A 14,752-nucleotide genomic window follows, 5' to 3' on the forward strand; every position below is an offset into this window, starting at 1 on the left:
GGTAAACACTTAGCAAAGTGTCCTGAAAACATTTGCCCCAATGTAAATTTGTGCATTCGATGACATTTGCTTTCTATGTCTTCTTTTCCATGCACTTCAGCTCTCGGCTGAAGTACCACTTGGTTGACAATAATATTAGAGACATAATTTTCACGATTATACATACATTCATATTGGACATTTGAAGTAAAATTCACCCCAAAGCATTCACCCCCTAAAATTTTCTCAGGGCCTTCTGAAGAGGACCAGAACCCATGCTATGCCTGGGCTGAGTATGAAAGCTGGGCAAACGATACAAGATTCCACGAGAGCAGCCCACCCCTACCCATACCACTTCTAAGACCTCCTACGTCTGATGTGTTCACTTACTTCATGACCCTTCAGAGATTTCTTACCGCAATTGGTTGTCTCCCCTTGAGTGTGGATATCTTCTGATATCCACTACACCTTGGTTCCCCTTTTTTGCTACACTTATCTTCCCCTTTCCTTTGAACTCTGAGTACTCCACTCTTCTGCTGTATCAAGTTGGGAGCACTAGAGGGTGGTTTTAATCAGACTCAGGTGATGTTCAGGCCCTCTAACAGGTTTTAATGAAAGAAAGAATGACTGCTGATCAATAACGATCCCAGTGAACGCCTGCACATATCATGTGCTATGTGTACGCTCAGCTCTGCAGTGAGCTGAAGAATCACTTTTAAATCAGAAAACTGCAGAAATTCAAACCCATTCACGGATATCCTGCAAACAAAAAAGGGAACTGTAATCACCAAAAGTATTATGTTGTAAGTAGTTCTGTATGCAGGTCCATTAGCAACAAACATGCTGAGGGAAGTAATTATTGTGGTAAATTTATTGACAGAGCTGGAAAATCCCTTTGTATTACTTCTCTCATTCTCTTCACTTTTTGCTTTGTTCTGCATACACCCAACAGTATCTCTGCTAACTTGGTCTCTCCAGCCTCAGACTAGAATTGCAATGAGACTTCAAAATAAGGCAGAAGAGCTGGGTATAAACGACATAAATGAGGCAGAAGAAGCAAAATGTCTTCAGAACAGTTGCTTTAATACTTTTACTTATAAAATAAAATAAAATAAAATAAAATAAAATAAAATAAAATAAAATAAAATAAAATAAAATAAAATAAAATAAAATAAAATAAAATAAAATAAAATAAAAAAAGAAATAAAATGGGGAAGGAAAGGTGTGTGACTGGTTAAAGATGACTGGAAGGCTTCAGGTGTGAGAGATCATGAGTTTATCTCAGATGAGTTCCACTCTTGTTGATATCTTAAAGGAGGTTATTGTATGGGAAAGAGTAGAAATTCAGCTTAGCCAAATTGGAAAGACACAGTTAGAAAGCTGATTCTGTTTACTCCCATTTCTAACCGCATTAGTGAGAAAGCTACACCTACTAAGACATGGGTAGATTCCCTTAGAGTCGTTTGCAGTAAATATGAGTCTAAACAAATATAAATGATTCAGATATTCTGTAACTTAAGCACCCTGGAGGATAGCTGGGAGTGTGTGTTATGGGGGGGGGTGGGGGGTTGGCCACACAGAAAACTTGACAAAATGCTACACAGGAGAGTTATGGCTAAAGGGGAGAGTTACAGAGAATTAACAGTACAGGAATATTGATGGATAGAAAGCTGCTTCACAAAACCAAAGAGATTAATTTGGCACAGGAGCATTTCATTCCCAATAAGCCAGAGCCTCTGGTAAAGAGCCTGAAGCTGGATGGCTGAAACGGGACTGATGCCCTGGTGGATAAAGTTGGTGACAATGAGTTTTGTAACAGGATTCAGAGCAATTTGGACTTTTGAGCACTTTGAGATCCGATGAAAAGCAGGAGATAGGAGCCAAGTGTATAATGATTATTATTGTTATAAGCAATATTACAGCACCAATATGGTTGTGAGTGAACCAGCAGATGGCAAATGCCTTTCAGTGAAGGCAGAGGCAAAATAGTATGCCTGGTAGCAAGGAGTGAAGCTAATGATGATGTGCGAAATGAAACAACCATTCAGCATGCTGATCAGGAAAAAACATTTGGGAGTCATTGTGGAAAAAAACATGGAAACCATTATTCCAGTTCAGACTAGTAGCAAAACTAAAAGCAAAAGAGGTAACATTGTTCCTGTGCAATGCTTTCAGTGGATCCCTTATTTCTGAGTTCTTCTTCTTTTTATTGTGCCCACCAGGAGCCATGCAGACCTCCTTCACTGGATGGGGATGCTTTGCTTTTGAGCTGGACATGTCCAGAGGAATGGATGAAGCTTCCTCCATGCAAAAATCCTCACGGGGGAGTAGGACATGGGGCTGAGGCCAGAAGGTAAAGAGGTAACTGCAAGGGAATCCAAAAGTTCATTTTAACTGTATGATGGGGATTAATTACACAGCATGCAAAGGGTACACACCAAGGTTTCATTCATTATAGTGCAACCACTCTATCCCTAGCTGGCCACAGCATCCCCCGTCTTCAGCAGCATTTTCCAATAAGCTTTTCTGGCTGGCCAGGCTAGACCCAAACCATTAGCGCATAGGCGGTTGGCTTTTGTTTGCTTTTCTCCTGATCCCCTTTTTTTTTCAAGTAGGCTCTGTTGCTAAAGTGTAAGAGTGCTTCACTCCTTTTAAAACAGAAAGGTCTGAGCCCAGTCATCTTCTAGTGACTCCCTTGCAGCCAGTTAGCCCACAAAAATAAGCAAACTGAAGAAAGGAGTCAGAGCCTAAGCCCTTTATGTGAGATTGATTGTAAAGTTGGTGGCAACATGACAGGCTGATTTGTGGTGGCTCCTCATAGCTTGTTTGAACTGTAAACCTCGGCCCCATTTATTTATTGTATCAACGCAGCTTTGTCACAACCAGCCTGAGCGCAAAGGCTTGTGCCTTGTGCCCTGCCTGAGGAGTTCTCAGCCCTGTGCAGGTATGCATTTGCGTGGGGACATCCATGTATGCTCCCCCTGGCCCCGGGCTCCTTCACGGGGAGCCGGACCCCTCCGCGAGGCTAAATTCCCCCTGCTGTCATCTTTCCCAGTGATAGCTGGAGCAGCTGTTTCTTCTTCCTCGGTAGCATGTGGATTGCCAGAAAGCCGGAGGGGCCCACCAGCTCATTTCCATACTTGGATCTGGGTCTGTATCTGCATCATATTTTCTTGAAACAGTAGTCGCATAGTGGGTCCCTCTACCTTCTACACAAACGTGATTTAATGTCTTCCTCGGGAGCAGTGAGCTCATCTGCTCTAACGTGAAATTGTAAGAAGGATTGTCTCTTCGCTTATTAATGTAATCACTTTAGACTACTTGATATGTCCTGTATACAGCTTACAGGGTAGAGTTTTATAGCATATTACTGCACCTCCATATAAGTCTAAACTGGTCATAAAACATAATCACTTACTGAAAAAAAATATTAACACTGCTGAAACTAGGACACAAAGTGATTTTCGTAGCAACGGATAAATAAAGGCATTGGCAGAAGTCCTATTCTTTCGCACAGAAAAATACAGATAAAAAGGAAAACCCAACACCTTTCCTCCATCTCCTTGTCACCTTTTACCCTTCCATTCACCTTCAAAGTACCCCACCAGCCTCAAGCTGAACCGCGGTATTGATGGCACCAAAAGGACTGCAAACTCCTGACTCAGTCCGGTAACATACATAGTTAGCAGAGGCCTACAGATATGTTTTCATCAGGCAATTCCAATGGCAGCCTTGGAAATGCTTTTGCCATTTGTCTTAGAAACATCAGTCTTTGAAGAAAAAGAACAACATTGGGAAGCAAGACCATGTCAGAACTACCAAAACCGTGTTCTCTCCGAGTACCAGTAAGCAGCATCGAGGCAGACTCTGATGCTGAGTAAAGCTTGTCTAGACACAAAATTAGATCAGGTTAAAAAGACCACTGTATTTCTGCTCTCTTCTGTTTATATGGATCATATCAACACAGTATTTTAGTACGCAATGGCTATTTATGTATTTAACAGTTGTTAAACAGCTGTGCAAAGCACTGTCTGGATATTTTTATTTTAGTTTAAAACTGAGTCAAAATACAGTTATATGCATAGTATGATTTAAGAGCAACCTAAATGGACCAAATTTAAACTGAAGTAAGTACACATCCAAGCTTTTTGGTAAGGTTTAGTTTTATTAGTTTAAAATCACACCTTAATTTAAACCATACCCGCATCCTGAGTCCAGTCTTCACCAGTATTTAAATAGCCTTTTTTTCCCACCGCACCTAATAGTAGGAAACTGAGGTTTGGAGTTACAGGGCAGGTTGGCTGTGGTGGAAGAAGGCGTTAACACAAGGTCTCTCTCAAATCCCAACCCTTGCACCAGCCCTCTTTTCCAGCAGCAGTAGTGCATCTCTCCCCCCCACAAGGCCCTGCCACTCCAGGTCTGTATAGACATCACACTAGTGGAAAATGGGTCTGGGAAATGTCCTGTATGAAAGAGAAGAGAAAGAGAAGAGAAAGAGGAGAGAAAGAGGAGAGAAAGAGAAGAAGAGAAGAGAAGAGAAGAGAAGAGAAGAGAAGAGAAGAGAAGAGAAGAGAAGAGAAGAGAAGAGAAGAGAAGAGAAGAGAAGAGAAGAGAAGAGAAGAGAAGAGAAGAGAAGAGAAGAGAAGAGAAGAGAAAAAGTGATTAAGAGGCAGGAACAAGTGGCCCTGGGGAAGAGGTGGGGGGGGGTGGTGCACTGAGCATCATGGCCATGAACCCATCACCCCATGGCTAAAGGTGACCCCGAGGTTTTTGAAGGGACTTTTTCAGCTCCCAGTGAGGGAATTAAAAATGTCATTACCTACCTAATGAAAATGACCTTGTTCTCAAGCACTCATGTACATACACAGATATAACAAAACATGATATTCAGGGAAGGAAAGAGTATTCCTCCTCCTCCTCCTCCTTCTGTTGGTTTCCACATCTGTTTTTGTTTGGGGTTTCAGCTGGTTATCTGGATTGCTGGGCTTTTTCAGACTAAAGGGGGCTAAGTAAATAAGCCACCTTTATTTTCAGTGGCTGTTTTTAATAGAAAGCTCAGTGTGACAAAGATGATCAGAGAGCAGGGGTGGCAAGACAGCTCTGGGTGAAGGATGTGGGAGGGAAATTACCACCTGATAACACTGCAGTAAATTGTTTCTTAATATTTATTGCACTGTATTGCTCAAGGGCCTGGAAGGCTTTCAGAGAGAGAGCACATCAGCAGCAGCAGTGGGGTTTTGTGGCTGGTGGGCAGTGAGGAGGACGGTTATTTCATATTTTAGTGAGTAACCAAATGTTGATCAGACCCAGCACTGGTGAAAATGTTTCCAAGGAACAAATGAGCATCTTTGGGCCTCTAGCAGTTTGTTTACATACCAAGAAATAAGCACTTGCTCCTAGCCAAAGAGATCTGAAGGGTTTCAAAATGCAGAAGGCAGAAGCCTGGGACTTCTAATGCAAGTACACATTGTTGATAGCCTTGAGGTGAGCTATCTTGCTGGTCTGCACTCAGCTTCAGGGTTCTCCTGAGATCCTATATGTCTCTATGGGACATTTCACAGCAAGGCACACTTCTCCTCTTGTCCTCTGTGCACCATCCCTCCTAAGGCTCTGTTTCTGCTTGTCTGTGCCCTCAGAAAAAAAAAAAAAAATCAGAGTTGTGGTTTTCTTCCATCTGTAGTTGCCCTACAACTTAAGGCAGTAACCACTCTTCACCATCACGTCCTCTTGGCCTATGAAGATGTTCCATGCCTGCAAGCCTCTCCTCACCAGAGTCAGACAGCTAAAGACCTTCCTCCAAACATGGGACAAAAAATGCTTTCTGTGAGACCAGAACGTGAACAGGTCAGCCCCTGTTAGGAGCAGAAAGTTGGTTACCAGAGGGAAATGCTGCATATGGCCTGAGAAGACAAGGAGGGAAAAATACAAAAGGGTACATCTGCTGGTCTGTAGGAAACTCAGACTGGCAGGGCTTCTCTTGGCTTCTGTCCCTTCTAGCAGCCCTTGATGTTCCCTGCTCAGCCTTTCTGCAGACATCCCTTGTGTACTATCAGTGCACTGCTACAGCAGGAGGCACAACGACTACCAGTGAGGCACCCTGCAGGAGGCAATGTCCCCTGTGGTTCACACCTCACACCTATCTAACCCAGCAAGAGCAGCCTGCAGGAAGGCTGCAGTCACACATTGACCAGATGGGCAGGCTGAGACATACCATGACTTACTAAAGCCTTGGCCAGCCAACAGAGCATCCAAGGTTGTGACCTCTGTCCCCAGCTTCCACCCTATCTCCTAACCTTGGACCCCTAGCAGCTGATGGCTCGTGTAAAAATAAAGAGTCACAGGCACCTAGCAAACAGATCTGCAGGGCTTTCAATAGCAAAAGGCAAACATCAAATCTATTTACATAAATCCACCTTGCCAATAGCCACGAGGTCTTCCCTTCATCTGAATAATGTGTCCTACATGGAGTCCTTCATGGTAGGACAGGTTTATAAACACTCGCAGGATAATTTCCAGCGGGGTAGAAACAAATTTGCCAGAGCTGGAAAAATGAATCTGTCATCACAAGATCAGTATTTGGAAGTAAAAGTGTTCAAGTTTAGCTTATAATATTGTTTGCCTTGGCTTCAAGTCTATCACTTTTAACGGATGCTTTGTATTTCAGAGGCATAGAAGTGAAGAAGTGTGTTCTTCCAGTGAGGTTTCAACAACCTTTGGCTTTGGAAACTTCTCATGCAGCCGATCTTTCCATTTTTTACTATGCACGTGTAAAAAATGGCACGATCTCTGCTATTTCAACAGGTGGCTTTTCACTGTAATGTGCTCTGTATGCTGAGCAAGGCTTCATTGCAGTCTTGCAGCAAGGTGTCTCTGTGAGCGGAGTAGTTCAGCCCTCATATATTAATGTTGACAGTGCAATCCTGAAATCAAAGTTTTGGGAAAATGATACCGAGCAAATGGATTGACACTGGAAACAAACAAACAAATGTAGTGGCTGAAAGCTAGGGGGATTTTTTTCACATGCTGAAATGAAAACAAACTGAATCTGCCCATCGGCGGATGGCAACTACGAGCAATTGTCTCTCAAGAATGCTGAGCTCTGCTGCAGACAGGTTTCATCTCAGTCAAGCACAGGATACCTATGCATTTTCAAGTTATGTTCCCAGATGGCAAGAGAAAATTAGATCAATCCTCAAATGTGCAAAAGAAAGTATGTGTCATTTCATCATCCCGACCTTACTCAGCCAACACCATCTCACAAAGGAACACAGGGATGAGGTCATTACCTCACATAAACCTTCTCCAGAATCTTCGTAGGTGTTTCAGATCAATCTCACGTCTCAAGGGACAAAACTGATCTGAAAAAGTAATATATTATACATATATACATATATATACATACATACATATATATATATATATATATATGTTCCCAGAAAGACTTGTTTAACAAAGATGCCTCCTGCCCTTTAGGAAGGTCATTTGAAAGGGAGCAGGTCACCCATCAGCCAGAAGCAGTCTCTGTCACTGAGCTGCTCTGGGCATCAAACCACCAGGAGCCAGTTGTTGCACACAGCTAGTTAGGACCAAAGCAAAAGCTTTCACTGCCCTAAAGACAGGCATAAGAGAGCCAAAGATTAAATAATTGCTCCAGAATATGCATAAAAAGACCCACTATTGATATCACAAGGAATATTTTAGGAGGCTGCTTTAGAAAAAAAAAAAAAAAAGGCAACTATGGACGAAAAATACCCACTTAGCCTTTCTTTTCTACAGGGAGGAGCCTAGGCTCTCTGACTCATTTTTCTGATTACTATTCCACATTATCCTTTTTAAACAATGTCATTCAAGGAATCTCACCTGCTGTGCCTTGTGTAAATTGCCCTTAAAATAATCCATCATGCCAAACTACAAAAAAAAAAAAAAAGAGGTTAAAAATCGATTAAGCAAATACAATGTTTCCCTCTAGCAGGCTTAGTGCTATTGCTTTTCCTTTTTTTGCTCAGTTTCCTATTCTGCCTCATTCTTTGTAATACAGATAGCAGAACTGGCAAATAATTTGGGACAGATTTAGGCCTCAGTAAGTCTTGCTCGTGATGCATTAGTGCAGTAAAACTGGCCCAGTAGTGAAAGTTCCCCGGTAGAAACCCCCAGACTTCAGTTTCCACCCTCGGCAAGGCAGTTGGCAGGGCTGGTCCTGACAGCTCTCATCGCTGCAGATTCATGGGCCGTTGACTTCAGTGAGTCTCATCACAAGGGCAGGGGTCTGCAAAAAAGCACAAATCCCACCTGGTGGACTTGCCTCAACCTTTAGAGAAAGCAAAAGACAGAAGGAAAGAGTGCTCTGCATTTCTCAGGACTCTGCCTAGTTTCATGGAACTTTAATGGGAACTTTGTAAGCTTGCGCTTGACCTCATTGTACTGTAACCCATCCCCAGTCCTAAACTAACAAGACTGACTGGAGTTTGGGGCTCTATAGGAATTCGGTCAGTGAGGGTTGAGTTTGGAGCAGTCCAAGGGGTACTTACTGAACCAGAGCCTGGCAGGTCTCAAGGTTGCAGCAGCACATCTGCTCCTGGCACCATCCAGCTCACCCTCACCCCAGCTTCATAGGAATCAACATCCACCAGTATGGGTCCCTGTCTGTGCACTGCCAGTTCCTGTACAGCAGAGAGTCCTCCGACCTGTGTCTGTGTCAAATGAAGCATGGGGAACCCTAAAACAGCTCCCTGTAAATTTGAATGGGGAGAGGGAAGGAGAAAACCTGATTACATCAAGGCAAATGGCCATGTGATATCAAACCCCCAACCTTGCGGTGACAGCCTGACGGTCTCTGGGTTCAGTGTGACGCCAGACAGCGGGAAGCAAGTCACTAAGCCGTGCACAGTGATCTGGCATCGCTGCCATGGGGAGGACAGGCTGGAGAGGTTCCTCTTTGTCATGCCAAGGCAGTGGGCAAGGTCTAGGGACGGGCCATGGAAACATGGAGTGCTGCAGTGACACGGGCTGGCTGAGGAGCTCCAGCACTTCAGAAACACACTAAATAAACAAGCGGACAAGGGATTGGTAACCACCGCTCCAGTAGGAAATCTATGCAATGAAAAAGTCATCAGCCCTGCTTTTTTTTTATCCATTCCTCTCATTCCTTAGATTGAATTTCTTTCCATGCCATGCTTTCCCACCGCTCAGCCCCCCCCCTCATTTCCCCCCCATCTGTTTCCTTCAGAGCTGCAATATTGGCCACCAGCAAGGCAGAAAAAGCTGATAAAAGATGATGCACCGCTCTTGTTATTCCGTAGTTTTCTCTCGATGGATTTAGAAAGGTCCCGAATGCAAAGAGAAATTAAATCAGCAGGTAGGAAGAAAGATGCAAAGTGAAATTCAAGATGCTGGAAAGCTGCATTTCTCCGGAGGTCCTACTCTTCCCTCCATCCGGAAGACAGGAAAGAGCAGACTGTTCATGACAGAGGAGAGAAAACTTCTGGGGGTCTTTAGGGGGAACTCAATCAAAGAAATTATTTTCCCACAGACCAGGGCTGAGAAAACCTTAATGGCTTTTTCCTGATTGAAGAATAAATCAACTATTAATTTATGACCTGAAGTGTATATAACAACTCTCCAAACGCTTTCCAGTTCTGCAAGCAGCAGTGCTCGTATCCTTTCTGTTCGACTTTGCTTCTCACCAGCTAGTTCAGCTAACGGGCTAAATATTCCTCACAACGCTTCACCGGCTGCGGCTCGGAAAAAAAAAAAGAAAATCTTAATTAAAAAAAAAGGCCGGCCATGTGTTTCCAGCGCATATGTATGCATAGAGATCCACATGTATTAGAGATAAAGTTAAGTGCAAGCACATGGCGTTTGCGTGGAGAAGCCAAGGGACCATGTGCAGGTTATTAGCGAGGGGGGATCCTGTACCGGGTGCCAGCCGAGGGGCTCAGCGTGCCCCACCGGGGCATGCTGCTGGCTGCACCTCTGCCCAGCTGATGGATGGCTCCGGGTCGCTTTGTTTGTTTAAATGGGAGCCAACATGTTAACAGCATTAAGGAGGCAGGCTAAATAATTTGCCGGTCCGGCTATCAAGGCAAGTACGGTCTCGGAAATATATGGTCTGTATTTAAGAAACTGAACCCCGCTGAGCCTTCGTTTGTATATACATAGCGTTTGGGCAGACGGCATAAATTGTAAAATAAGATGACAATATTAGCATCTTCCCTTGGCTTCCCCTTGCCGAAAGAAAACCACAGAGGGAACACCATTCAAGCGTTTCCTTTATGCTCATAAGTTAATCAAGGAGCATCAGGGAATAAGACAGTTTTATAGCTTTCCAGTAAAAGGCGATACAACTCGCAGGCACTGAGTGATTTTACAGTTACCTTTCCAAAGCGTGGCAAACAGAACAACAAGAAGCGACTAAAAAACGCTTGCGCCTCGCTCTCGAAGGCTGCCCAGAAGGTTGCAGGAGAAAATAACGTGGCTGAGACTCCCGAGCCGGCCGCCTGCAGCCAGCAACAACCATCATGAAACCACGGAGCATCTTGAGCAATTTACGAGAGGATCGTGCTCGAAATATTAAGGCGCCGCCGCAGACACACACACCAAAAAAAAAAAAAAAAAAAAAAGTGATCTCTGCTGTTTCAAATTCCGGCTCGATCCTGGCAGGGGTTATTTTTCGTGGTGCTTTTGGCAGAGCTCTGCCGAGCGCCGCTCCGTGCTACGGCCGCAGCAGACGGGTCCCCCCGAAGGGTCGCTGCCCCGGGCGGGGAGCGGGTTGCGGCTCAGCCCCCCGGGCCGGACCCCCGGACATGGTCCCCCTTCCAGCTCCAAACTTCACCCTTCCCCAGCCAGCCCGGGGGCAGTCCCCAGGTCCTTCCCAAGCGTCCCCCCCTTCCAACGCTCGTCTGCGTTTCCTTTCGGCCCCGCTGTGCTCAGCATCTCTGTGGCGGAGCCCCAGGGCTCCCTAAATTTAGGCTGGGAGAGGAGAGGGGCGAAGGGGGAAGCCCGGGGGTGGCCGCAGCCCGGCGGCACCTCTGCCTCCCGCAATCACTGCCGCTGCGCTCCGCTCCCAGCCGCCTCCCAGCCCCTGCGCCGTTTATAGCCCAACAAGTTCACAGTTTACACGCAGTAAAACGTCAATATCGCGCTAATGGTCGCGGAGAATAAGGCTCTTCGCAGGGATCCTCATAAAAGCCCTTTATTTAGTTTCAAACATTTTCTCGCAATCAATAAAAGTTGGCCGTTATCTCCCGGCGCATTTAGCGGGGAGGTTTATTGCCTGCCGGGCGGATTAAGGGAGAGACAGGAGTGCACCATACAAGGAAGGGACTCCCGATCCCCTAGATCTGAGGCTCGGGTTCATAAAATATAGCCATCCATTACGTTGCCGATATCTGGAGCCAGCAAACATATACAGACTATAAATTGTCGCCGGCGGGGTGCGGGCCGGGCGCGGGCGCGGGGGCTCCGCCCGCCCGCATTCCTCCCCGCGCCGGGGGGCGCCGGGGGGGCTCCCGGCCCATCCATCACCGCCGTTATGACTCTGCGATGCAGCAAATGGGTTGTGTAAAGAGGCAGCGTTTGACAAGGTGGCATGGTTATCCTGTCCAAATGATGCATAATATTAGTATTAGGGCTTAGATCATCGCATGCTTTTAAAATCATCACCGCTAACTAGAGGGGGAGAGAGTGCTGGGGGCTGCAGGGGGCAAAAGTTTCCATGTAGATAATGATTATAGATGGCGGGATTTACGGCGAGGGGTGCGCGCACAAATAAACACGTCTACTGTAGCCGGAGAGAGGGGCCCGATCCGGCCGGGGCCGCTCCCGGGGCCGGGGCACCTCGCACCCCCCGGGGCCGTGCCCTTCCCGTCCCGCCCGTCCCTGTCCCCAGGAGGTGCTGTCCCCAGAAAGAGGAGACCCCCCCTCACCCGCCGGCTGGTGACCGGCCACGGCTGCCCTCATTAAACCAGGGGATAGGGGCGGAGAGGGGCTCTCCGGGGCTGGGGAGGGGGCGACCCGGGCCAAATCCTCCCCACCGGGATCTGCCCTTGCAAAACAGGGTGGCGAGGGGAATGGCACCGGGATGCCTTCGGGGAGAACGGGCTGGCTCCGCGCCGCAGCTCTTCCTCCTCTCCCGCTTCCCGGCACCGGGGTCAGGCACCGGCTGGAGGCTCGGGGCTCCCGGCGGGGCCGTCCCGGTCCCGCACGGGTCAGAGCACGCAGCCCTCCCGCGGAAGGGTTAAGGGAGGGAGTGCGGGAGCCAAGGCGAGAAGGGCAGAGAGGCAGAAAGGAGAGCCCCAGCCCTCGCCTCCCCTCCCGGGGCAGCTGGGCAGCGCCGGGCCCCGCCAGGCTGCGGCGTGGAGCAGTTTTTCCAGGGGAAACTGCTCTCGGCTGCCGCTCAAGTAAGCAAACGTAAAGAGGGGAGGGAGGGAGGGGGGGGGCAGAAAGCGCTTCTTCATTTGGCGCACACCAAAGCGCGTCTGCGCCGCCGCCTCGCCGCCCGCACGGCCCGGCACGGCCCGGCACCGGGGCAGGGCCCGCCAGGCGGGACAGCAGAGCCCGGTGACAACGGTGCCGTGAGGAGGGTAAAAAACCCCGCTCGGCGTGATTTACCAGCCTTCTCTGACCCCCGAATAGCTGACTTACACGGCTGGTGACACGTTAGCCGGGAAACGGGGCTGGCGTGATTTGTGGAGCCTGATTGCCCCCCCCCTCCCGCCCCCTCTTTTTGGCTGCTGGGCTCAGGAAGCCCTCCACCCCCTCCATCAGCCCCTCCGCACCCCCACCGCCCCCATCCCATCGCCCCCATCCCCGCACGGGGGACAGACGGCGGTGGCCGTCCCGGTTTGGGCCGCCGAGGGCAGGCAGGGGCTGGGCATGGCCGTGCTGGGGGAGAAGAGCCGACGGTAACGGAGAGGCGGCCTGGGACCAGGCGTAGCTGGAGGGGTGTGATGGCTGGAAACCTTTGATTTGGGGTTTGCCTGGAGAAGGGGGGGTGGAGGAGGGTGGCCTGGGTTTTTTAAGGCAAGCAGAAATTTGATTATAGCGTACGGCAGAGCTCTGTGATTTGCGGTGAGCGGATTTCATTAACTACGGCCGTTCGAGTCCCGGAAAACCCGCTCGGGCCCGCGGGGCCGGGGACGAAGCTGACCCCGAGGGCGGGCGGCGAAAGGGGCTCGGCGGCGGCGCCGGCGGCTCCGGGCTGCGGCGGCCGCGGGGCTGGCACGGCCGCGGGGGCTGCTCCGGGACGCCCGCGGCTCGGCTCCCCCCGCAGCCCGCAGGCCACCGGCCCTCCGGAGGAGAGGCCGGCGTCGCGCCCGGCCCCTGCGCTCGCTCTCGGCGGGGTCCGCGGCGCCCGGGCCCCTCGGTCCCCCTCCGCCCGTGTCACCTGCTGCAGCCGCGGCCGGGGGGAGCGGGGGGGGGCTCGCCTACCCCGCCGCCGGGGTTACCTGCGGCGCTTCGAGCTCTGCTGGTGCTGCCGGCGGTGGGCAGGGGGTGCCCGGGCCCGGGGCGCAGCCCGCCCCCTCGGGGGCTTGGCGCTGCCTGGCGGCCCGCCGGCGCAGGAGTGGTATGGGGTCTAATTGCCGTCAACGAATGTCACCGGCAGAAGGAAAAACAAAAGCTGCCTCCAAGGCTCCCAGAGCAGAATTTGGCAGGGCTCCTAAAGACACCAATTAGTAAAGGCTAAACCCATTAATGAAGTGGCGGCTCTCTGGTTTCAGCCAGGTGGTGCAGATCAGAGCGCCTGTATCTGCAGAGCAGAGCTCCGCTTCCCTCCAGCCAGGACCTCACAGCAAACCTCTACATCAATAATACGCTTAATGGATCTCATTAGGGCTGGGGCCGCGAGTCCCGGCCTGGGAGCGGGGGGCAGCGCACGGCCCGAGCCCCCCGGCCCCGCCGCGGAGCCGAGGGCTCCCCTCCGGCCCCGTGGGACGATGCCCGGGGCCCAGCGCCCTCCCCGGGTCTCGGGGCTCCCCGGCTGCCCTCCCCGCCCCGGGGGGGCTCTGCCGCCGCTCCCCGCGCAGGTACCAAGCGCTCCCCGCTCCCCGGCCGAGCTCGTCGCTTCGCGCTGCACTTGCAAGCGCTCGGTTTTGCACAAACTCGCTTGTGCTGCTTTCCAATCGAGGGGACCGTGGCATCGCCTCGCCGGGCTCAGCTCCCCCAGCCCCGACCCCCCCCAAAGCCTGTGTGTGCCCGGACCCGAGCGCCCCCGGCCCGCCGAGCCCGGAGCATCCTCGGCTGTGAGCCGCCGGGGGTCGCGGGGGGGCTGCGGAGAAGCGCGGTCCCGGCCCGACCCGAAGCGCGCCCCCGAGGCAGGGCTGCGGGACGGGAGTGAAGGGTTGGGTTTTTTTCTTTTCTGCGAATTGATATAAAAAGAAAAGCGCCCGGACCTCACCTCTGTAAAGGGACAGGGGAGGAACTATTTCCGCTTCAGCTAGGAAAAAAAGCAAAAAAGCAAAAAAAGAAAAGCTCGGGCGGGATAAGCCCGGCCGAGGTGAGCTAGAATATTTAGCTAATGGAGGTGGACTGTGAAAGGAGACTTCATATTTCTCTCCTAGGAGTCTCTCCAGGTCCGCAGCCGAGAATACACACAGCAAACGTTGTGCTTGAATTATAGCTGAGGGTTTGCTTTATTTGAATTCACTGGTGTTTATTTAAGAAAGTGAATAAAGGTTTTGTGTAAACAGCCATTATTTCTGATGAGCGCTCAACAGCAATAAGAAGGGGGTGGTTTTTTTAGTCGAGATTGTGGCAAAAGTTGACATTTCGGAGA

This window comes from Anser anser, assembly GCF_964211835.1.
Source record: "Anser anser genome assembly, chromosome: 3".
Taxonomy (NCBI): domain Eukaryota; kingdom Metazoa; phylum Chordata; class Aves; order Anseriformes; family Anatidae; genus Anser; species Anser anser.